The sequence below is a fragment of the Artemia franciscana genome, chromosome 4 (genome assembly GCF_032884065.1).
Source record: "Artemia franciscana chromosome 4, ASM3288406v1, whole genome shotgun sequence".
In the NCBI taxonomy this organism is placed as follows: domain Eukaryota; kingdom Metazoa; phylum Arthropoda; class Branchiopoda; order Anostraca; family Artemiidae; genus Artemia; species Artemia franciscana.
The window spans coordinates 6,115,882-6,139,113 of NC_088866.1; the positions used below are offsets into that span (position 1 = coordinate 6,115,882).

Here is a 23,232-nt window from a genome sequence, read left to right on the forward strand (position 1 = left end):
GTCCATGGGAAAACAATCCGTATTCAGATCTATACCTCATGATTCTAATGATTGCCCTTGAGCTTTGTTGATGGTGATTGCTAATCGACCATTCCCTGAGTCGCCATCGTCATTTATATATCCCCCTGTGCACCCCGGCGTCCCCTTTGTAGTTATGTCCCTGTGTCCCGGTCGTCATTTATATTCCCTGTGTCCCGGTCGTCATTTGTGTCCCGGTGTCCCAGTCTGTGATTTCTCTTTGAGCGTCCCGGGCGTCATTTATGTTCCTTGTGTCCCGGTGTCCCGGTCGTCATTTATATCCCCCTGTGCCCCCGGCGTCCCCGTTGTAGTTGTGTCATTTATATTCCCTGTGTCCCGGTCGTCATCCCGGTATAAATTCGTTTTTGAATGATGAAATAAATTTTTAATTTTTTCCCTTTTTTTCCTTTTAGTTTTTTTTTATTGGTTTTGACCTTTTTTTAGGTTTTTTAGTTTTTTCTTTTTTCTTTTTAGTTTTTTTTTGAAGTTTTTATCTTTTTAGTTCTTTTATTTTTATTTATATTTTTTTAGTTTTCTTTTTCTCCTTTATTTTTCAGTTTTTTTCCTTTTTTTAGTTTTTTTTCTTTTTTAGTTCTTTTAGTTTTTACCTTTTTTAGTTTTTTTTAGTTTTTTAGATGAAATTTTTTTTTAGTTTTTTACCTTTTTTTCTTTTTAGTTTTTTATTGGTTTTTACCTTTTTTTTAGCTTTTTTAGTTTTTTTTCGTTTTTTCTTTTTACTTTTTTTTTAGTTTTTATCTTTTTTATTTTTTTTTATTTTTATTCTTAATTTTATTAGTTTTCTTTTTCTCTTCTATTTTTCAGTTTTTTCCTTTTTTTTAGTTTTTTTTTTAGTTTTTAGTTTTTTAAGTTTTTTTCCTTTTTTTTAGTTTCTTTAGTTTTTTTAGTTTTTCGGCTTTTTTATTTTTTTTATTAGTTTTTAGTTTTTTTTGTAGTTTTTGCCTTTTTTAGTTTTTTCAGTTTTTTTTTAGTTTTTAGTTTTTTACCTTTTTTAGCCTAACCAGGATTTGAACCTGGGACCTTCATTCTCCGTTCTGACACCCTCTCTCACTGAGTGACTACTCCAGCATGTTCATTTTGGTGTTTTAAATGGTATATTATTAACCAAATTAATGTGTTTTACAATATACTAAGCATCGTCATAACAAAAATGACGACAACTAATTTCATGACGTCAGCCGACACAGAAACATGATGTCACCTGATCCACAGATCCACAGACAGACAACTTATTTATATATATATATATATATATATATATATATATATATATATATATATATATATATATATATATATATATATATATATATATATATATATATATATATATATATATATATATATATATACATATATATATTATATATTATATATATAATATTATATATATATTATATCATTATATCATATTATATTATATCATTCAAAATCAATTTTATTACACTTTAATTCCTTTAATTTCTGGGGTGCTGAAGGATATTGAAATTACTATCCATAACTAAATTTCAAGCCCTATCTTACGGTGACTACATTTTTGGTACAAATAAACACTAAGGTAAAATAACCTGTCAAATGTCAAACTAATTTGTGAACTAAGAAAAGGAAACTCAAGCTTAACTCCATTATTAGTAACAGGGCAATACTTTGCTTATGGCTTAATCGCTTAGGGCACATGACCATTCTAACCATGCAACATTTTCCCTATCCCTTTCACTTCCTAAAGGTGAGCAAATATTTTCAACAAATTAAGGAATTCTCCCAAAACAAATATATCCTGAGAACGGGGAACAATTTTTTTTTTTATAATTTTTTTCTTTAATAATACACGTGACAAGAGGGGATAGAACATAGATGGGAAAAGAGACTAATTGCAATTATAATTAATTAAATTTCACTTCAATATCACAAACGCAATCGCAAAATTTGCATAGAATGAAAACATGAAAGATAATGTCACCGGAAGTTTAATCATTATTCACTTCATAAAATCAAACTGGGCGTCAAATTGACAATTGACATCAATAATAGGCTACAAAAAATTAATCTGGGGGGGGGAGTGGAGGCCGGTTAATGCGGAAAAATAGACAAAATGAAGTATTATTCACTTACGAATGAATGATGGGATCTTAATGAAATTTGATGGTTGGAAGGATATCGAGTCTCAGAGCTCTTTTTTTTAAATCCCGACCAAATCCGGTGACATCAGGGGGAGTTGGTGGACCTAAAATCTTGGAATACGCTTAGAGTGGAGGGATCGGGATTAAACTTGGTGGGAAAAATAATCACAAGTCCTAGATACGTGATTGACAAAACCGGAACGGATCTGCTCTGTTTTGGGAAGTTGGGGGGGGGTTAATTCTAAGAAACTAGAAAAAATGAGGTATTTTTACCTACGAAGGAGTGATCGGATGTTAATGAACTTTGAATTTTGGAAGGATATCGTGTCCCGGAGCTCTTTTTTAAATCCCAACTGGATCCGGTGACATTGAGGTGAATTGAGGGGGAGGCCTAAAATCTTGGAAAACGCTTAGAGTGGAGGGATCGGGATGAAACTTGGTGGGAAAAATAATAACAAGTCCTAGATACGTGATTTAAATAACTGGTACGGATCCACTCTCTTTGGGGGAGTTCGGGGGAGGGCTAATTCTGAAAAATTAGAAAAAATGAGGTATTTTAACTTACGAAGGAGTGATCGGATCTTAATGAAATTTAAAGTTTGGAAGGATATTGTGTCTCAGAGATCTTATTTTAAATCCCAATCAGATCCGGTTACATTGGGGGGGGGGAGTTGGGTGGGGCTAAAATCTTGGAAAACGCTTAAAGCGGAGAGATCAGGACGAAACTTGGTAAAAAGAATAAGCAAAAGTCCAAGATAGGTGACTGACATAACCGGATCCGCTCTCTTTGGTGGAGTCGGGGGGGGGGAGGGGAAGTAATTCGGAAAAATTAGAAAAAGTGAAATATTTGTAACTTACGAATAGGTGATCAGATCTTAATGAAATTTGATACCTAGAAAAATCTTGTGCTTTAGAACTCTTATTTTTAATCCCGATCCGGTGACATTGAAGGGAGTTGGAGGGGGAAACCGGAATTCTTGGAAAACGTGAAAATCGAAGTATCTTACGAATGGGTGATCGGATCTTAATGAAACTTGATATATAGAACAATCTTATGTCTCAGATGCTCCATTTTCAATTCGAATCGGATCCAGGGACGTAGAGGGGGAAACGAAACTTGGAAACCGGAAATCTTAGAAAACACCAAGAGTGGAGAGATCGGGATGAAACTTGATAGAAAGAATAAACACAAGTAGATACGAGATTGACATAAATGGTACGGATCCGTTCTCTTTGGGGGATCTGGGGGTTGTTAATTTGGAAAAATTTAGAAAAATTTAGGTATTCTTAACTTAAGTGGGGTTCCGGATCTTAATGAAATTTGATATTTAGAAGGAACTTATGTCTCAGAGCTCTTCTTTCAAATCCCGACCAGATCTGTTGACATTGGGGGCAGTTGGAGGGTGAAACTGGAAATCTTGGAAAACGCTTATAAATGTCGTAGACACTTAATTGACATAACCGGACTGGATCCGCTCTCTTTGGAGGATTTAGGTGGTGGGGTTCACTGCTTTGGCGAGTTTAGTGCTTCTTGACGTGCTAGGATGATGAAAAATGGTAGACGTGTCAGGGAGCTGCACAAATTGAGTTGATAAAGTTTTTTCCCCCGATTCAACCATCTGGAGGACTGAAGGGAGAGGAAAAATTAGAAAAATTTAGGTATTTTTAACTTACTTATGGACGATCGGATCTTAGTGAATTTTGATATTTAGAGTGACCTCGCGACACAGAGCTCTTTTTTTAAATCCCGACCGGAAATAAGCCTCTGATTTTCCTTTTAAAGCAATCTATTGATTTATAGAATTTTGCTAGAGCTCATACCATATGAGCTCTTGGCTCTTGTTTTTTATTTAATTTCTGAGCGTTTTTGAATTAATATATGTTTTGATTTTGGCTCTCCGGAAATGAATAATTTAAACAAAATTTGCATATTAATTTATCTTTATGGCTAAATGGCTTTCTTATAGTTTTGATCGGAAGATTTTGAGAAAAAGGAGCGGGGGAGTAGGCCTAGTTACCCTCCAATTTATTGGGTATTAAAAATCCAACGAGAACTTTTAATTTTTTACGAACGTTTTCATTAGTGAAAATATATGTAACTTAGGAATTAACTTACGTAACGAACTACTATATTCGTATGTTTTTATTATGTAAGATGAGGGGGGTTCACCCCCTTGTCAATACCTCGCTCTTTACACTAAAGCTTAAGTTTTGTTCCAATTCCTTGAGAATGACCCCTGAATTACAAAGGCCGTAGAATAAATAGTTGAAATTAATAAATTACTTTAGAGTACAGAGCGAGGTATTATGAGGAGGTGAACTCCTCATACGCGTAATAATTTCTTTTCGTTTTAAGTTTCAATGCTGCTCCTTACTTTCAGTTGAAAAAAACTTTTTCATACTTATTTTTTCGTTGTTCTTTAAAAAAATGCTAAAAAATCCTGCGCCCTCTTCATGGAAATCTTCTTTACCCCTTACAAATTCCTCAATGGGAAGTTCCACCCACATAACCCCCTCCACTCAACCCCTGCCTCCCCCCCAACTAAAATAATCCCCCTGAAAGCGTCTGTACATTTCCCAATAACCATTACTGTGTGTAAACACTGGTCAAAGTTTGTAACTTGCAGCCCCTCCCACGGGGACTGTGGGGAACTCTAAAATATGGAATTTTGATACCAATAGTTACATCAAAAGAATTGCATTTTAATGTTGATTTTCAATATGTAAGTTTTATCAAGTTTAGTCTTACCCATTAAAAGTTATGCTTGAAAAGCCTGAGAAAATTTGCCTTATTTTAGAAAATAGGAGGAAACACCCTCTAAAAATCTTAGAATCTTAACGAAAATCACACCATCAGATTCAGCGTGTCAGAGAACCCCACTGTAGAAGTTTCAAGCTCCTATCTACAAAAAAGTGGATATTTGTATTTTTGCCAGAAGACCGATCACGGGTGCGTGTTTATTTTTTTGTTTTTTTCCCTTTTTCCCAGGGGTTATCGTATCGACCCAGTGATCCTAGAATATTGTAAGAGGGCTCATTCTAATGGGAATTAATTCACCAAAAACTAGAGAGCACCTAGGCCCCCTCCCACGCTAATTTTCCCCCCAAAGTCACCAGATCAAAATTCAGAGATAGCCATTTTATTTACCATAGTTGAATAGCCCAATAACTATGTCTTTTGGTTGACTTAGTCCCCCACAGTCCCCGTGTGAGGGGATACAAGAAACAAAAATGGACCAGTGTTTACATACAGTAATGGTTATTGGGAAGTGTACAGACGTCTTCAGGAGGATTTTTTGATTCGGAGAAGGGAGAAGATGAGGGGGTTACGTGGGAGGATCTTTTCATGGAGGAATTTGTATTGGGGAAAGAGGATTTCAATGAAGGGAGTGCAAAAATTTTCTAGTATTATTTAAAAAAAAACACTGAAAAAATAAATATGAAAATTTTTCAACTGAAACTAAGGAGCAGAATTAAAACTTAAAACGAACATAAATTATTATGCATATGAGGGGTTCACCTCATCGTAATACCTCGCTCTTTACGCTAAAGTATTTTTAGTAATTTCAACTGTGAATTCTACGGCCTTTGCGATTCAGGGGTCAATTTTAAGGAATTGGGACACAATTTAAGCTTTAGTGTAAGAGCGAAGTATTGAAGAGGGGTGAACCCCCTCATATACGCAATAAAATATACGAATATAGAAGTTCGTACATAAGTTACGTTTATTTTCTACTAATGAAAATGTTCGTAAAAAATTTAAAGTTCCAATTGCCTTTTTAAGTTATCAAAAATAGAGGGCAACTAGGCCTCCTCCCCCGCTCCTTTTTTTCAAAATCTTCCGATTAAAACTATGAGAAAGCCATTTAGCCAAAAAAAATTAATATGCAAATTTCCTTTTAATTATTCATGTACAGAGAGCCAAAATCCAAACATGCATTAATTCAAAAACATTCAGAAACTAAATAAAAAAAACAAGTTTTTATCAACTGAAAGTAAGGAGCGACATTTAAACTTAAAAAAACAGAAATTATTCTGTATATGAAAGGGTTTTTTCCTCCTCAACGCCCCACTCTTTACGCTAAAGTTTTTACCCCTCTTTAACCATTACTTTGCTAAACCCTGTCGGTACGATGTAACCGCCATCTATTTTGTATTTTTTGCAAATGCTGCATTTTCATCATCCTTCCCAAGGAAAAATGGCGATGAAAATTGGATTATCGTAATTTTGTTATCTTATTGAAACACTGCAACATAGGTAATCGTCTAATATTTATTTAGTTTGATGAGTCGATATGGTTATCACATTATACTATTCTTAGAGAGCATTACACGTGATTGTCAGGACGATGGAAACGGATAACAAGAGGATTCTAATCATGATATTTCTGGTGGCCTACAGTGTTTCTAATTTAGCAAGGCCATGTCCCTTAAAAAATGTGGAGTAAAATTTGAGTTATCTTTAACTCTAGCTGAGTTAGGTGAATGAATCCAGGGTCAAAAACATTGCCCTGGAAATATGTTATCTAACTAGCCTACTTTCTATCCCTTTAATATTTCTAGGGATATGAAGATTCCGTATCTAAAGTTCGATAAAAAATGGTAAACTTGCAGGGATTGGCTACTTCTGAAGGACTGAAAAATACTTAAGTAGGGTCAATGTTGGTATTACTGGAACAATTGTTTGGGGTCATGAAACTATAGTTAATAGATGTATTTTGACTTTTTGAACATCTTTTCTCTCTTGCAAAACTACCACAAACTCACCATTATGGAGTTATTCCAGCCCAAATATTCTTATATTTATACATATAGAATTTCAATCATTTCCATTTTGTTGATTGGATATTTGAAATTGTGAATCTGTAATAGTTTAGAAACAAATTTGGGTTATATATTTGCACATAAGTGGGGTGGGGGTAAAGCATAGCATATATTGAATACATAAACTAACCATTGTTGTGTTTAATATATGCTATGCTTTATCCCCTCCCCAATGTGCAAATATATAATAACTCCATAATAGTGACTTTGCTATAGTTTTGCAAGAGATAAAAGATGTTCAAAATGTATCTATTAGCCTAACAATAGTTTCATGACCACAAACAATTGTTCCAGTAATACCAACATTAACCTAAAGTAGTAGTCCAGATTTACCATTAGATTTATTATTCTATGGTCTCACAGTTATCAGTCTTTTTTCCTAATAAACTCCTCTCTTCCACACACACCTGATTTTCCCATAGACTATATAGTCCAAGTAATAGGCTACATTTTTACAAATTCTAGCTATCTTGAACATCAGTTGAGTTTAGTAAATGAATTCATGGGCAGAGATATACTTCAGTGCCAATCTAATCACCTCAATCCATCTGAGAGCTTTAAGGTATTCCAGACCTGTACTGCTCTTGAGTTGATGACTGCCAGTCAAACCTCCTCTACTATATTAAACTTGATTTTTTTTAGGGCTTAGAAGAGTAGGCTATAAGTCTAAAGTTTGGCCTAATGTCTACTCTTAAGGAAACACTGAAAATTTATAAACCAAATTATGAAAAGTAATTTGCTTATCTGTCCCCCAATCCTTTTCAAATATGCAAATAAATAACCCAAATTTTATATTTCCCATATATTTTTTCTTTTTTTTTGTGCTTTGTTGATGTTTGCTTCTTATTATTAACTCCATTTGAACAAAAAATCAATAAATATATAAGAAACATTTAATTTGGGGTTATTTATTTACAGATAGGGAGGTTCAAAGAGAAGAATTTTTAGCTAGTAGGCCTAATGATATAAATTCCTTTAAGATTTTTTAATTTTAGATTTTCAGGATTTTTTATTGAATATGCTCAACTATAGACTTAACACACATAGCTGTTTAAAGAGGCAAGGCAATTGAGGCAGCTACTCTAGGCAATTGAGGCAATTGAGTCCCATGGCTAGGAGACATCTGGGAGGATGCCCTTGTGATTGATTTTTCCTGTATGATTTGGGTTTTTTGCTTATATTTGAGTTGAAAAGTGGGATCTAATAATTTTTGACCTAGGCACCACCAACCCTAGAAACAGCTCTGCTATTACCCTTACAAGAATGCACAGCCCTATAAAACATTTTTCATTTGGCTTTGGATTTTAGAAATGTCAATTCAGCTTTATGAAGAAGTTTTTTGAATTTTAAATTATGTTAAGGGTTATTAGTATTAATCTGCAATTGGGGTTCTTGAGAAGGAAGCAATTCTAACTTCAAAATATACTGAAAATTGTAGTTAACAAATATTTAAAGCTGCTTATACTACAATTTAGTCCCCTCCCCTAATGTGCAAATATGCAGCCAAATTTTAAATCAAAAAATAAAAACACATAATCAAAATATAAATTGGTCTATACATCTGCACATTAGGGAGTGGGAGTAGTGTTGGTAAAGTATAGTTTAAGCTGCTACAAAATGTTTAAACTACTATTTATCTACATATTCTAACACAGTCACTATCACATAACCTACCAACACCATTACAAACTACTCTCTAAAATCAAATAATAGAATAGGGCAGTATTCATTTTTCAGTAGGGTTGTTTCACCTTGGAATAGTCTACCCATTGAAGTCATGAAAGCTGGGAATGTGCAGATATTTAAACATATTTTATTAGAGGTATCTTTCTATTTAGGAGTTTTTGATCTTTAGTTATTGGTTTTAAGTTGATCTTTTGGTCATGAGCTTTTGTTTGAGTTATGAATTTTGGATATGAGTTGCTTTTTTCTCCCTTCTTCAAACATTTATAAGTGTTGCTTACCATTTGATGCATTTATAAATAAATAAATGTTTTGAAGTAAAAATTGTTTCAACTTCCCAAGAGCACCAATCTTGCATTAATACAAGAATTCAACTAATAATTTTACAGATTTTTAAAACTTTGTAAATTGTGATTGAGTGAGGGTATAAGGCCATAAACAATTTTCCTGTGCTTCATATGAGCAGATATATTTTGCATTGAATGTTAAAAGTAATTTTAAAGATAGCTCTATTAAAAAGTCTATGCTAGAATTAATCACATATCCAGCAAGATTAGGTGGTGAGGAGCTGCCTGTGGTGTAACATGCCTATGGTTTGGCATCTCAAGTTAGCCTACACTCTGTACTTGCCCAGTCCTGATTGATTCCATGCATCTATGGTTTAGGACTGGATGGTGGCTTTGGAGAGGCTGTTCCAGTGAGGGACAGTGTATACAGAGAAGAAGTGCTGGTGCTCATGTTGATGGCTATGGGGGACTTGCAGCTTCTTTGTCTGACCTCTTGTTGTACTTGCAAGGGATTAGGAGATAACTTGACTTGAGGTTGTTCCTTAGCAGTTGTGAATAACAATTGCATTTCCTCTCTTCTTTTGATAGACAAGGATGGGGAGCTTGAAAGACACAAGGTGTTTCTCTTACAGCTTGTCTTGCAAAGTTGGCATGAGCTTTGTTGCTTGCCTTTGGACACCTGAGTGCTTTAATGTTCATTTTATAATGGGAGATGCTACAGTCATTCCAAATTCCTCTTGTGGATGTACAATAGCTTTGTATAGCTTTTTGACCACACACAGCTTCTGGTGGTATATTTTGTGAGCCCTAGGGCTTGGTTTGCTCTAGCAACTTGAGCTCATGTGTGGCTGTGGAACTTGAGTTATCATTGACAATAACCCTTAGGTTTTTCTCCTCACTTACAGCTCCAAGTAGGTCTTCTGCAATATGGTAAGGTCATCTAGAGTTGTTTTGTCCAAGTTGCAAGACTCTGTATTTTGACATAGTGCATTTAAAACCCCCTTCTCAGATGACAATCTAGATAATTCATCTAAATCTGCTTGCATTGTTGAGTGATTTGGGCTAATTTGGGCCTGTCCTAGGAGCTTGCAGTCATCAGCACATAGTGTCAGTGGGTTTTTCAGGTGAGTTTCACAGTCATTAATATATATATATATATATATATATATATATATATATATATATATATATATATATATATATATATATATATATATATACTTAAAACATGGGCCCTATGATTTTGCCCTGTGGAACTCCACTAATGACAGGGATGTCATCAGAATACAGTTTTACAGGTGGAGTTGTAAACTAATACCCTCTGAATTCTTCCAGTAAGAAAGGCCTCAATTTATGCAACTATCCTCATGCACCCTGGATGCATCCAGTTTCAGAAGAAGTTGATGCTGCACTTTATCAGAGGCTTATGCTTGACCAAGCAATATGACATCCACTAGAAGACCATCATCCAAGAGTCTGGTCACAAAGTCATATGATTCAAAGAGGTTTGTGTTGATTGAGTGACCTTTATGGAAACCATGCTGACTTTTTGAAAGTGACTGATTTCTTTAAAGGTGAGAGACTAGTGCATCACTTATGATGCTTTCAAGGACTTTGCATACAACAGAAGTACTGCTTCCAGTCACTTGGGAGCACTTTGGAAGTGAGTGATATCCCAAATATCACTGCTACTGGCTCAGCAATTTGTCTAGCTGCTTCTTTTTATAGTCTGGGTTGTAGGTTATCTGGTCCAGCAGCTTTGTTTGTATAGTTAATTGGTTGCTCTGGTAAAGTGGGTTGAGGGTTTGCTATGGGCTGACTGGAGAAATTTGTACCAAAGCTAGAGCTGAGGAAATCTGCTTTTTCTTTGGGTAACGAAAAGATTGATCAGGTGGGTAGCTTCACTTACCTTGGTAGTATTATTAGTAAAGATGGTAGGAACAGTGAAGATGTTGAAAGTAGAATAGCCAAGGTTCAGGGTGTTTTTTTTTTACAGTTAAAAATAAGTTTGGAAGAATAGGAAATTAAGTCTGCAAACCAAAATTAGAATTAACAAAAGGTTTTTTTTTTGTTTGAAATGATTTTGGCTTTGGCAGAGTCCAGAGAAGCACTCATATCCTGTTTGAATTAGTCAAACATACTCAGTATTTCATTTCTGTGTTCTTGTAATGGGATTGTTACAACATCTGAGATGGTTTGTTTGCTACTACTGGTTTTGCACAAAGGAAAGACCCAAACACTTCTAAACTCTTTGGTTCATTTTGTTGAATATGTTGTACCCTGAATCAGACATCAAGAGGCACCCAGCACAAACCCAGGAACTACATTTTTCACATTGTACTGCATTTGACCTTTCATCCAAAGCACACCCTTCCACTGCACACATATCAGAGCCTTTTTCAGGTGTTGAGGTTTTTTGGCTGTTTCATAGTGCTATTTCCTGTGCTTTTTGGTGGCATTAAATGGCAATGCTGCATGTATGTGCACAAGTAAAAAATTACTGGATACGTCTTATTTTGGCAAAGATTTTCGTAGGAATTCTTTCAGAACAACACCATTGATAGCCCAAATAATTTTTGCCTTGGAAATTTTTAAGGCAGATAGAAACTGTGGGAAGTGCAACACTCAAATCACCTGTTCCCAGCAGTTAAAAGGATTGAAATCCTGATAGTACCAATACATTGATAATATAAGTTCATCATAGTTCTTCAATTTAATGACACTAACAGGACCCATTATCACCCACATAAATTGTTCCCCTCACTTTCAAAAAGGAAAATAGGCCAACATTCATTTTACAGCAGGGTGTGGAAGCCATGGAATGACCTTCCACCTGAAACATTTCTAACAGATTCAAAACAAAACTAGCAGAAACACATTTTTACAGTAAATCATTTTTAAATCATTATAGTATTATTTGTCAGTGTTTGTTGTAGTTGTTATTTTCACAATTTGCATGTGTGTATTATGTTGGCAGTATTGTCATAACTTCTTTTTATTATGTTTAGTGCAACAAGCTTGAAAGCTTACTGTATTTGGTATTAATAAATAAAAAAATAAGAAGCACTTGGAACATATTACCTTTGTTTTGTTTGTTTGAGTTAGAATTTAAACACAAAGCAAGCAAAGGCTAATCCCCATGGGGATAAAAAAAATAATAATAAATCACTAGCTTCATAGTCCAGGTAGGTGAAGTCATACTCTAAGGTAAAGGTAAAGGATACGGCATTAGACTTTACAGTCCCTACCAGCGGTGCTGATCTCCGTTTCTTGGCCCTTCAGCCAGGAAGTGCAATGGGGGGTTGGATACTCTAAGGGAAGACACTTAAAATTATACTTAAGGGTAAATATAAGTAGAAAATGATAAATTTAAGTTGAAATAAATGTTTTATCACACAAATTTGGCCAATAATCTTGTATTCCATTTTCACACCACCAAGTTGCTGATTGTTGTCAGTAAGAATTTACCATTAATTGAATCTTGTTTTACATTAAGAGATTTTGTTTAAGTTTCTACTGTTTAAATTCAATGAAGTTTAGTTTGGTAACAGTACACACAGCTACCAATTTCTGAAATTAATATTGTAGGCTAAAATACAAAGAAAAAAAATCAAGTTCAGTGGTTTGCCTCTTCAAAATAAATCACTGCAATTCTGAAAACTATTTTTAAGAATTCTAAAACACTTACATCATTCCTAAAAGTACTTTGTTTTACCCCTCCCCCCATAAAAGTTAAATATTCAGCCTAAATTATATATTTTACTAGAATTTTTATTTATTATTTATTTATTAATTGAATCTTTCTATTTATTAATCAATTATTCTATTTATTAATTTATTATTTGAATCTGTTTATATCATCTGTTAGGAGTGTTTCAGGTGGAAGGTCATTTGTGTGACTCTTGTGTTCAAATTGACATAATGGCAGACAAGTAAGAGTGACAGGAAGAATCAGCAAACAGGCAACAGCTGTATTCAGAGAGAATATATAATTTGGGCTGTATGTTTGATCATAAGGTGGGGGGGGGAGAGAATAAATTGAAGTGTTCAAGAGTGGAATCAGTATTTAAAAAAAGCTTAAGTAGTTTTCAGAATTAATAGAATCTAATAGTGATACTTTTTTTTTCTTTTATAATGTTTGGAGCTATATTGGAGTTTTGATCTAAATATTGGAAGTAAAAAATTAAAAAAAATTACATGATTCCTGGAGCTGATCCCTCCCCCTACTAACTTCTATGACTAAACTACAACCGATTTGACCTATCTAGGTGTATTATGAATATTATTATCAAAAGGACCAAGTCTTATTTTCTTTTTTGACAATTTTTCAATCGATCTTTTTCAATTAAGTAGTCTAAATTAAATTATTTATTGTTTATTAATATCAAATATGGTAAGCTTTCAAGCTTGTTGCACTAAACATAATAAATAGAAATTATGACAATACTGACAACATAATACACACATACAAATCAATGAAAATAACAATTACAACAAATATTGACAAATAATACTATAAATGATTTAAAAATGATTTACTGTGAAAATGTGCTTCTGCAAGTTTTGTTTTGAATCTGTTTATATCATCTGTTAGGAATGTTTCAGGTGGAAGGTCATTTATGTGACTCTTGTGTTCAAATTGACATAATGGCAGACAAGTAAGAGTGACAGGAAGAATCAGCAAACAGGCAACAGCTGTATTCAGAGAGAATATATAATTTGGGCTGTATGTTTGATCATAAGGTAGGGGGGGGGAGGACTTAATAGAATCTAATAGTGATACTTTTTTTCTTTTATAATGTTTATTCAGAAGAATGGCAAATCTCTACTGTTACTGGAGAAATAGAGGTAATGCCATTTTAACCTATAAGTTAATGAGGGCTAATACTGTCCCAGTATTATTTTCCACCATTGGTCCTAACACAAGAGCTAGAGGTCATCAGTTGAAACTTGTTAAGCAGCCTACCCTATCCAGAGTCTGTGCTCGATTCTTTTCTTCAAGAATTATCAACACTTGGAATAAACTCTGAAAAAATAACTGTTACTGCTGAATCTGTGGACATCTTTAAATGAAGTCTGAGTGTTGAGTGATCCTTCAGAGAGTGTAAACTCAACTGGGAAGCTATGAATCTGCACAATGCACCTGAAGAATCCTGAATTCAACTCAAATTGTCAACTCAGGAGCTCTACAAGGAGAAATCCTTAGATTGCTCTAAGCTGCAATTTAAGGTTACCCATTTGGCTTTGTTAGATTAAATGGAATTGGGATAAATGTTTTTTTTAATTATTTAAAAAATTATGTAACATAAGAAGGAAACTTGTCAATCTGATTAATAGAAACATCCTGCATCCACATTACCTTAATTAATTACTTTAATTTGCACTTCGGAGCAAATTAAGATCTGTAGATCTGTTGAATGCTCCTGAGTTGAATCGGTGATGTCTCATAGCAGGTATGAGCGGGACGGAATGTCCCACTCATACTTCCAGTCTTTCATGGCCCACTCTTTATCCAGTGCCTTCTTGAATGCTTCGGGGGTGGGGGCTGAGACTGTTGCTTTGCACAGTTCATTCCAGGGGTTGACGACTCTGTTGGTGAAGAAACTTTTTCTGGCCCTGGTTCTGACTGACTGCTTGAACAGCTTCTTTGAGTGTCCTCTGGTGCACTGTGGGGGGCCTGGGTGGATGGGCAGGATCTTGGCATATGATGAGTTCAGCAATTTGCGGGTCATCATCATGTCGCTACGATTGCGCCTGTACACGAGGGTAGGGAGGTTGAGAGCCCGTAAACGATCTTGATAAGGTTTGTCTCCAAGGTTTGTGATGGCCTTGGTTGCTCTCCTCTGGACTCCCTCAATTAGCCTGACATCTCCTTTGTATGTTGGGAAGGCAGCGCACATGCCAAAATCCAAAACGGGTCTGACTAGTGCCTTGTAAAGTTTCAGGAAAACTAGTGGGGATCTGCTGGTAACTGTTCTTTTGATCAGACCTAAGTTTGTGTTGGCCTGGGACACGCTCTTGATGGTGTTGGCATGGAACTTGAGAAGGCTGTCAACGATGACCCCAAGGTCGCGTTCCTCTGTCCTGGTCTTGATGGGTGAATTGGAGTTGGAGGTATGTTCATGCATATGGTATTGGGCGCATGGGTTTGAAGATCCAAAGTGTAGCGTGCTGCACTTGCTTATATTGAACGATAAGAGCCATTTGTCTGCCCATAGCTGGATTTTCTGGACATCTGTTTGCAGGGATTTTACATTCACTGCTCCAAATAGCTTTGAGTCGTCAGCATAGAGAGACAAGTTGTTTCCCACCTCGCTGAATATATCGTTGATGTAGATGTTGAACAGTGTAGGACCAAGAACAGTTCCCTGCGGTACTCCACTGATGACATCACAGGGCTCGGAAAAGACCTTTTCACCTCCAGCACCAAATAGCCTGACACTCTGGGTTCGTCCTGACAGGAAGTCCATAAGCCAATCAACCAGGTTGGGGTGTAACTGGGCAGCAGTAAGCTTTTCTCTTAGCCTTTTGTGTGGGACTTTATCAAAGGCCTTAGCAAAGTCTAGTAAAACTAGGTCCACTGGCAATCCTTTGTCAAGCAAATCTGTAATGATGTCATATGTTTCCAGTAAGTTTGTTTCAACTGACTTTCCTGGTTGAAACCCATGCTGATTAGGGGATAGGATATTGTTGACTTTCAGATGTTCCAGTATTGCATCATTGACCACTCTTTCAAGGATTTTTGCGACTACTGATGTGAGACTTATAGGTCTGTAGTTTTCTGCTTTAAGTCTGCTGCCTTTTTTGAATATTGGGGTCACAAAAGCAGTTTTCCAATCAGATGGGACAGATTTGGCATTAATAGACTTTTGGAATAGGTCAGACAGTGGTCCTGCGATGATGGCTGCCAGTTCCTTCAGCAGTCTTGGTTGTAAGTGATCTGGTCCAGCCGATTTATTTGTGTCAAGATTTTGAAGCCGTTTGAGGATGTTGGAGGGGTCAATGCTGACTTGCTCCATTGTTGTGGGGGCTTCATAGCCCAGGCAGTTTGGCAGGGGGCCTTCCGGTTCACAAGTGAAAACTGAAGCAAAGTGCCTATTTAGTTCGTTTGCTACATCAGTTATGTTGGTTACGGTAGTGCCACAGGGTTTCACCAGTCTGGAGATAGTTCGACGGGAGTGGTTCTTGCTAGAGACATAATTCCAGAATTTTTTAGGATTTGTCTTACTTTCTTTGGCAAGATTGGACTCCAGATTTTCGTAGAGTTTTCTGGTGAGGTTTCTCAGCTTGTTTCGTGCCTTGGTGAATTTTGTGTGTTGCTGCAGGTCTCCTGACTGCCTGAACTTTTTCCATGACCTCTTTTTCCTGTTTATTTCTCTTTTGATGTCTTTTGTCATGTAGGGGAGGGATCTAGGTTTTGGTTTGAAACTGGTCTTTGTGTGGGCATCCTGAGCTTTCAGCAAAACACCCTTGAATTTGGTCCATTGTTCATCAACTGTGCCACTTAGTACATTCGGCCAGTCTGTAGTGGATAATTCATTTCGAATAGCAATGTAGTCGACAAACACTTTTTTGACTAGCTTGTTCTTAATTACCTTCACTTTCAGCATGAGCTCTATAGTTAGGTGATCGCTTTTACCAAGGGGTGGTGAGTAATCAATACTTTGAACTAAGCTTTTGTCATTCAAGATAACCAGGTCAAGTGTTGTTTGGCGCTGAAACAATCTGTATCTAGTTGGTTGGTCAACTATCTGGTGTAGGGACAATTCACTGAGGCAATTTAGGAAAGGCTGTTGCTTGTCTTGTTCGGTTGGAGTGGCACCACATCCAAAACCGTTTATCCAGTTTATAGATGGAAGGTTGAAATCGCCGGCAATAAGCAGATGTCCTTTGAGGTTCGAATTTAGTGTGCATATTATTTCTGCTATTGCTTGTTTGGTTACAACTTGGGATGGGGCTGAGGGACTTCTGTAGATGCATCCGATTCTGACTGTCTCTGACTCATGGCTCCCTGGCACACATAGATCAAAGCAAACTGCCTCAACAAAGGGGCAAAGGAGAGGAACATCAATTATCTTTGTATTGTATCCTGCTTTAGTGAGGGCTAGTGTTCCTCTTTTGCAACCTTGGGACGACAGATTTGAGAGAACTTGGTAACCCGGGATTTTCACATGGGAATCGTGAAGTTTGTTACTACTGTTTTTAGGGCAGACTTCAGTCAGTAAGATCACATCGAACTTTTTTGAGTCAATTAGGGTTTTTAGTTCATCAATTTTGTTGGGCAACTGGTCAACATTAGTAACACATACACTAAAGTCAGAACTTACGGTTGCTGGTTCTGGTTGGCTTCTGTCCAGTATGGTTTGTCTGTTGTTATTTTCACCAGAGTCACTTTCTTCCTCAACAGAAACAAAGCTCAAGTCTTCTTCTTCTTCCTGGGAAGCCTCCGCAGTTACAATAGTACTTGAAAAACTTGAATCTGCTGAATTCTGACATGACACGAGCGAATTATTAGATATAACATTTGAATTAACATTAGCAGAAATAGCTCTTAAATCGACATGGGAAATATTTGGAGAAGGATTGGATGAAGCTTCACAAGAAATATCAACTGACGATTTATCAAAACGAAGCACTGGGGAAACAAAACTATTTACATGAGGATGCAATGATATAACTAGGTTTCCATCGTGGATTGCTTTGGAGGGGACCGGGGTGGCACTTCCCACCTGCGATGAGCAGCCTCGTTTTTTGGAACGATTTGGCCCTTGAAGATCATGAGGTTGGGCTCACCTGAGCTTATTCTTCTTTTCAACTCCTCAACTAAAGCCTTCCTCCTGTTTCTCTCTGTCTTGGATGCGTCACCACGAAATTGTATATCCTCGTGGAGCTCGCGGGAGCGGTTGATGATTAACCTTTTGATGTCCAGGCTTGGGACAGTAAAAAGGACAGGAGGAGGGCGTGCAGATGGCAGAGAATTAGTTGGGATCGGAAGTCTTCTCACATTATTGATGTGAACGTCTCTGAGCTTATACTTTTGATCAATATAAGATTTGATGAATAGTTGGTCATTGGGTTGCAGAGGGATCCCGAACGCAACAATGTTAAGGGCTCTACGTTGTCTGTCCCTTTCTTCAGAAAGGTGGCGCTGGATCTCACTATCAAGATGCTGGGTGAGATTGGCTTTGATGCTTGTTGTCTCTTGAAGAACTACCGTCTGGACTTCGGAACGCATTTCAGAAAGTGAGCATTTTTCAGACACCTGGGTTTCCAGTGCTGCCACTTGTGATTTTATCTCACTGACAGTTTGTGAGATTTCAGCTTTTAATGATGTTTCCAAGTCTTTTAAAGATGCTTGGACAATTTCTTGAAAGGCCGCTTGAGATGGGATTTTATCAATAATCTCATTTTTCATGCTATCTATTGTAGCTTTTACGATATTCTCAACACTAGCATTTTGAGTATTAACAGATGTTGATCCATATTTACATGCTGGGCACTTGATACAAATATCTACACGTCGGGAGATTTTAGTGACAAGCAGATATTCAGGTTCAGGCATGTCTAGACACTCGGCACATATCCACTTGTCACACCCATCAAAAAGAATGGCATAAGAATCATTTTCTAATGCAATATTGCAGGCAAGACAATTGTTGGATCCTTTTTTTGGACTTATATGAGTCCTTTTTGGTCTTCTACTTGATGTGGCCTTAATTTCGCTAGGTGGCGGCATGATATGAGAAAAAATCGCTGGAAAAAATGCGGAAAAAAAAAGCTTTTCAGCCAACAGATATCAATTTATCACAGGGTTTTCAGAACTTGGGGGACCTGTGGGAAGCGCGGATACTCAAATCGCCTATCCCCAGCAGTTTAAGGATGCATATCCTGCCGGTACCAATACGGCTCTTCGTGTTTGTTATCGCTCTCTTCTGCACAGGTTTCCCCAAATGCAGAAAATAAACGATTCAGCTTACGTAGTCTGTGGCTTTATAAAAAAATAAACAGATACTTCACAAATTTGGACCGGCAACACTGTAAAGGCAAAAAAGGAAGAACGGGAAGATGTGCAATTCCCTGGAGAATTGAAAATAAAATGAATTGCCCAAAAGTCTAAATATATCAATCACAGCACTGAGGTAGGTCCCTTAAATCAAAACCTAGGGTATCACAAGACCTGGGAAAATGCAAAAAACAAAGAAAAACAGTTTTATCTCACAGTTTAATACATATATATCCAGGGTTCAAATTTATACAGCCACATGGATTTGTTGTTGTTGTTACAACAATCCTTGATCCTTGAAAGGATGACTTCTATTCTTCCTTCATCTCCTGCTTTTTACGTCCATGTCAGATTTTTCCATAAAAATCACTATTGACAGGGAGCTAAAATTCAGCACTCATGCTGAGAAGCCTGTCGATTGTGCTAGTTCAACTATAGGGGCTGGTTAAGAGCACTCTTTCCTTACATTCTGCTAAAGTCATGAGTTTTCTGCATAATGGACTTGTGCATCCAAAACTCAAAGCTGGAATTTCACTAACCTCGCCTTATTATAAAAGACATAAACTTTTAGGAAGATGTGCTGAGACATGCCACCTAAGTGATATCCAGCAAGTGGGTGCTATCCTACCTGATTAGCAAAGCTGAAACTTCTAGTACTTGAATACAGGAGAAATAGAGGTGATGCCATTCTAGCCTATAAGTTAATGAGGGCTAACACTCTCTCCCAATATTATATCCTACTGTTGGCCCTAATCAAATAATGTTTAATTGTTGCAAAATTGTTCATGTTTTATAAGGGGACTTTCTGGGGAAATCTTATTTTAAGGGATGCACCAGCCCTCTTTTTTAAATGTCTGTGATTTTTAATGTTAAACATGAGCTTTTTTTGAAAAAGAAGTCACCCTACAATAGTTATGTTAAAGGCCTAGTCCAAACATAGGAGGGAAGATAGTGCCCTCATCTACTATCAGCAATAAGTTAACACTGTGCTGATGATTCAAAGCTTGTTGGACCACCTTTATCATGTTAAGATCATGCCCTTCTACAAAATAGTCTTGGACTGCTTGGTCAATGGGCTGAGGCTTGGCAACTTGAGTTCAATGTTGCTAAGTACTATGTCATTCACTTTGGCAAAACAAGTCCTTGTTGCTCTTATTTTATCTCATGTCACTCAATCTCCTCTAAATAATTAGTGAATTAGCATTACTAATGAACTAAAGTTCAGTAACCATGCTAAGAAGTCTGCTGCTGGTGCTAGTTCAACTCTGGGACTGATTAAGCATACCCCTTCCACTAATTCCCCAAAAGTCATTTGTCTGCTGTATGAGGGACTTGTTTATCCCAGGATTGAAATTGGAATGTCTTTAACCCCAGCTGGAACATACCACCAAAGTGATATTCATTCTGCAGGAGTGTTCCTACCCTGCAAGACTAGCTAAGCTGAAACTCCCAACACTTGTATTTTGCAGAAATAGCAGTGAAGCCATTCTAACCTTTAAGTCAATGAAGGCTAATAATCTTCCAGCATTATCTCCTATTGTTGGTCCTAATTCAAGAACCAGAGGTCATTAGTTGAAACTTGTTAAGAAGGGTTACTAATGAGTCTTTTGATAATTTAAACAAAGGCTGGATGCTGAGTGGTCCTCAAGGGAGTGTAAACTCAACTAGGAAGCTACTGGTCATCCATCTGCACCTGATCACTAAACTACAATGAAACAAACTTCAAACATCAACTCTGGAGCTCCACAAGGAAAATCCTTAGATTGCTCCAAGCTGCAATTTAATTGAGTTGCATTTATCTAAAGGATATCTTAGTGTTGATTAGCTGGGTCTGAAAATACAGTTTTGATGCTTCAAGTCCATATCCATAAAAAACTTTCATTGAGCTTCCCCCTATGAAATAGGTTTACAACTCTATATTAATGCTAGAAAACTAAATAACTTTAATTGCAGCTTGGAGCAACCAAAGGATTTTTCCTTGTGAAGCTCCAGAGTTGATGATTGAAATTTTTTTCTTTGTTATTGAGTGACTAGGTGCATTTGGATGATCAGTTGCTTCCCAGATGGGTTCACTCTCCCCCAAGGACCACTCAGCATCCAGTGTTTTATTTTTTCTGAAAATGTCAACAGACTCAGAAGTAATGGTGTCTTCAGAGAGTGTGTTCTTACTATTGACTATTCTTGAGGAAAATAATTGTATGGACTCAGGTTAGAGTTGACTACTTAACAAGTCTCAGGCAATGACCTCTAGTTCTTGGATTAGAACAAGCAATAGGAAATACTGCTGGGAGAGTGTTGACCTTCATTGGCTTATGGGTTGGAATGACATCACCTCTATTTCACCTTTGTACCTCTATTTCTCCTATGTTGGGAGTTTCAGTAGCTAGTCTGGCAGGGTAAGAAAGCTCCTGCTTGCCAAATATCATTTTGGTTGTATGTCTTTCAAAATTTTCATGCCTTCTTCAAAATACAGGGACACTAGAGGCATTCCAACTTTGAGCTTGGATCAAACTAGTGTATTTGTGCTGTCGTGTAGCTATGTAAATGACATCATTTTATGAAGATTCAAGAATCTTAAAAGTAAATAGGATACAATCAGAGAAAAATTGAAACCATTAGTCTAATTTGGATCTAATTTTGAGTTTTAAAATCCAATATGATTGTTGGGTGGTAACCCCTCTTACTTCTAGCTAGTCTTTTTAATGTTGACAGTCATATTTCAACTCTACATTTTTTTGTTCCTTATATTTAGTGTGTTTGCAATGTATCTTTTGCAACCCATGTCATCTGGTGCACCTTACACTGTTTATTTTTTACTCTGTCTATTTCTACAAGCCCTTCCATTTTGTTTTGAACTCGTTGTTTTTTTTTTTTTTTGTTTCATTTGTTTAATGGCTTCTGTGACCCTTTCATCACAACAGATCCAGTATGACCTTAATTTTGCTGTAATGTGCAAATTAAGATAACATATCATCTTCAAGAAATATCATTTTAGAAAGTACTGAAAGATACAAATTTGGCTATACTTGCTGGAATATTTTATGTTGAGATTTTGTCTTTAGTGTCTGTTCTTTTGCAGACTTTGTACATCTACGTGCAGCTAATTCTTTTTGCCATTTTGTAAGCAGCTTATATTCATTTATAGACTTTTTCAACCTCAGTTCCAACCAGTGTCTGTAAACATCTACCAGGTTTTTTGGGAAACATCAAAGCTGTGCAACCCTCTTTTCCTTTTGTAACCTGTTTTTGTCTTTTAGTAGGTATTCAGTTTTGGTCAAAGTGCCATGCCTTGGTTTAGTTGGTATAATTTTTTATGGACATCTAAGAATTGGTGTTTAACAAACTTAATTATTGACTCTTCTTGAATCATAACTGACAAACATGAATGATTTTTTCAATACTTTCTCTAAAATTCTTACAAAGGCGAGTGTTCCAAGTTTTGTTTTATTCATGTATTTTTTAAGAAACAAAATTTAAGTTGCTTTTCCAAATGCAACTCAATTCACTATTTTTGTGTATAAATGATTTAATTGAAGACACAAGCTTCTGTGACCAACAATGACTGAATTATCTCAATGACTAGATTAAAAATAATTTTTTGATCTGATTAAAAGCTCTTTAAAGATAATAAGTGATTAAATATAGCTACCTTTTGAGAGCCTACTGGGATTCTTAATTTATCATTATCAATTATTTAATTTTTAGTAATTATTATTAACATAATTATGTTATGGCTGTTGACTAGCTATTTGATGTTTGATGGGTTTTTACTGCTGTACAATTGTCTCTCATGAATTGTGTAATTATTTGGGAGTGGGACAATTACCCCTCCCCTCCCAATCTTGGAATTCTGTTGAAAAAAGCTCTTACAATGGAAAAAGAGATGTCTAAGGGACAGTGGTTTATTTTAAGGTTTTCTTATTTCCTTTCAAACTACTTATGAGAAAAATTATATAAGACACTAAGATAATGTCTAACATAGGATTATAGATCTATGATTTTTTTTTTTCAGAATGCTTATAAAAACAATGCAGCACTATAAGGGCTCACATCCAATATAGGATACACCTGTTATCCCATTGTGGCCAAAGACCTGTGTGTATTCCATCCAGATGAAAATCTAGTTTCTTATTGTCTTATTTCAAGAGCTCTAATTGTATTTCATTGTAATTTTTCAATCAAAAAGTGGTTAATAAAATGCTCTTAAAAAGTCAATTATACTGAATTTGTATATGTATGCAGAGGAGGGGTCAATTTGGATAGAATGTTCGCCCTCCCC

The 23,232-nt window shown here is 36.2% G+C and overlaps 1 protein-coding gene across 1 annotated transcript in view; it reads left to right on the top strand.

Moving 5' to 3' along the window:
* The first annotated feature begins 6,330 nt into the window (after positions 1-6,330).
* Positions 6,331-23,232, top strand: part of LOC136025913 (helicase domino-like) — a 144,374-nt gene continuing 127,472 nt past the window's right edge. The window contains exon 1 of the mRNA XM_065701977.1: positions 6,331-6,414. The gene's annotated coding sequence lies outside the window, so the exon portion shown is untranslated. The remainder of the gene's footprint in view (positions 6,415-23,232) is intronic.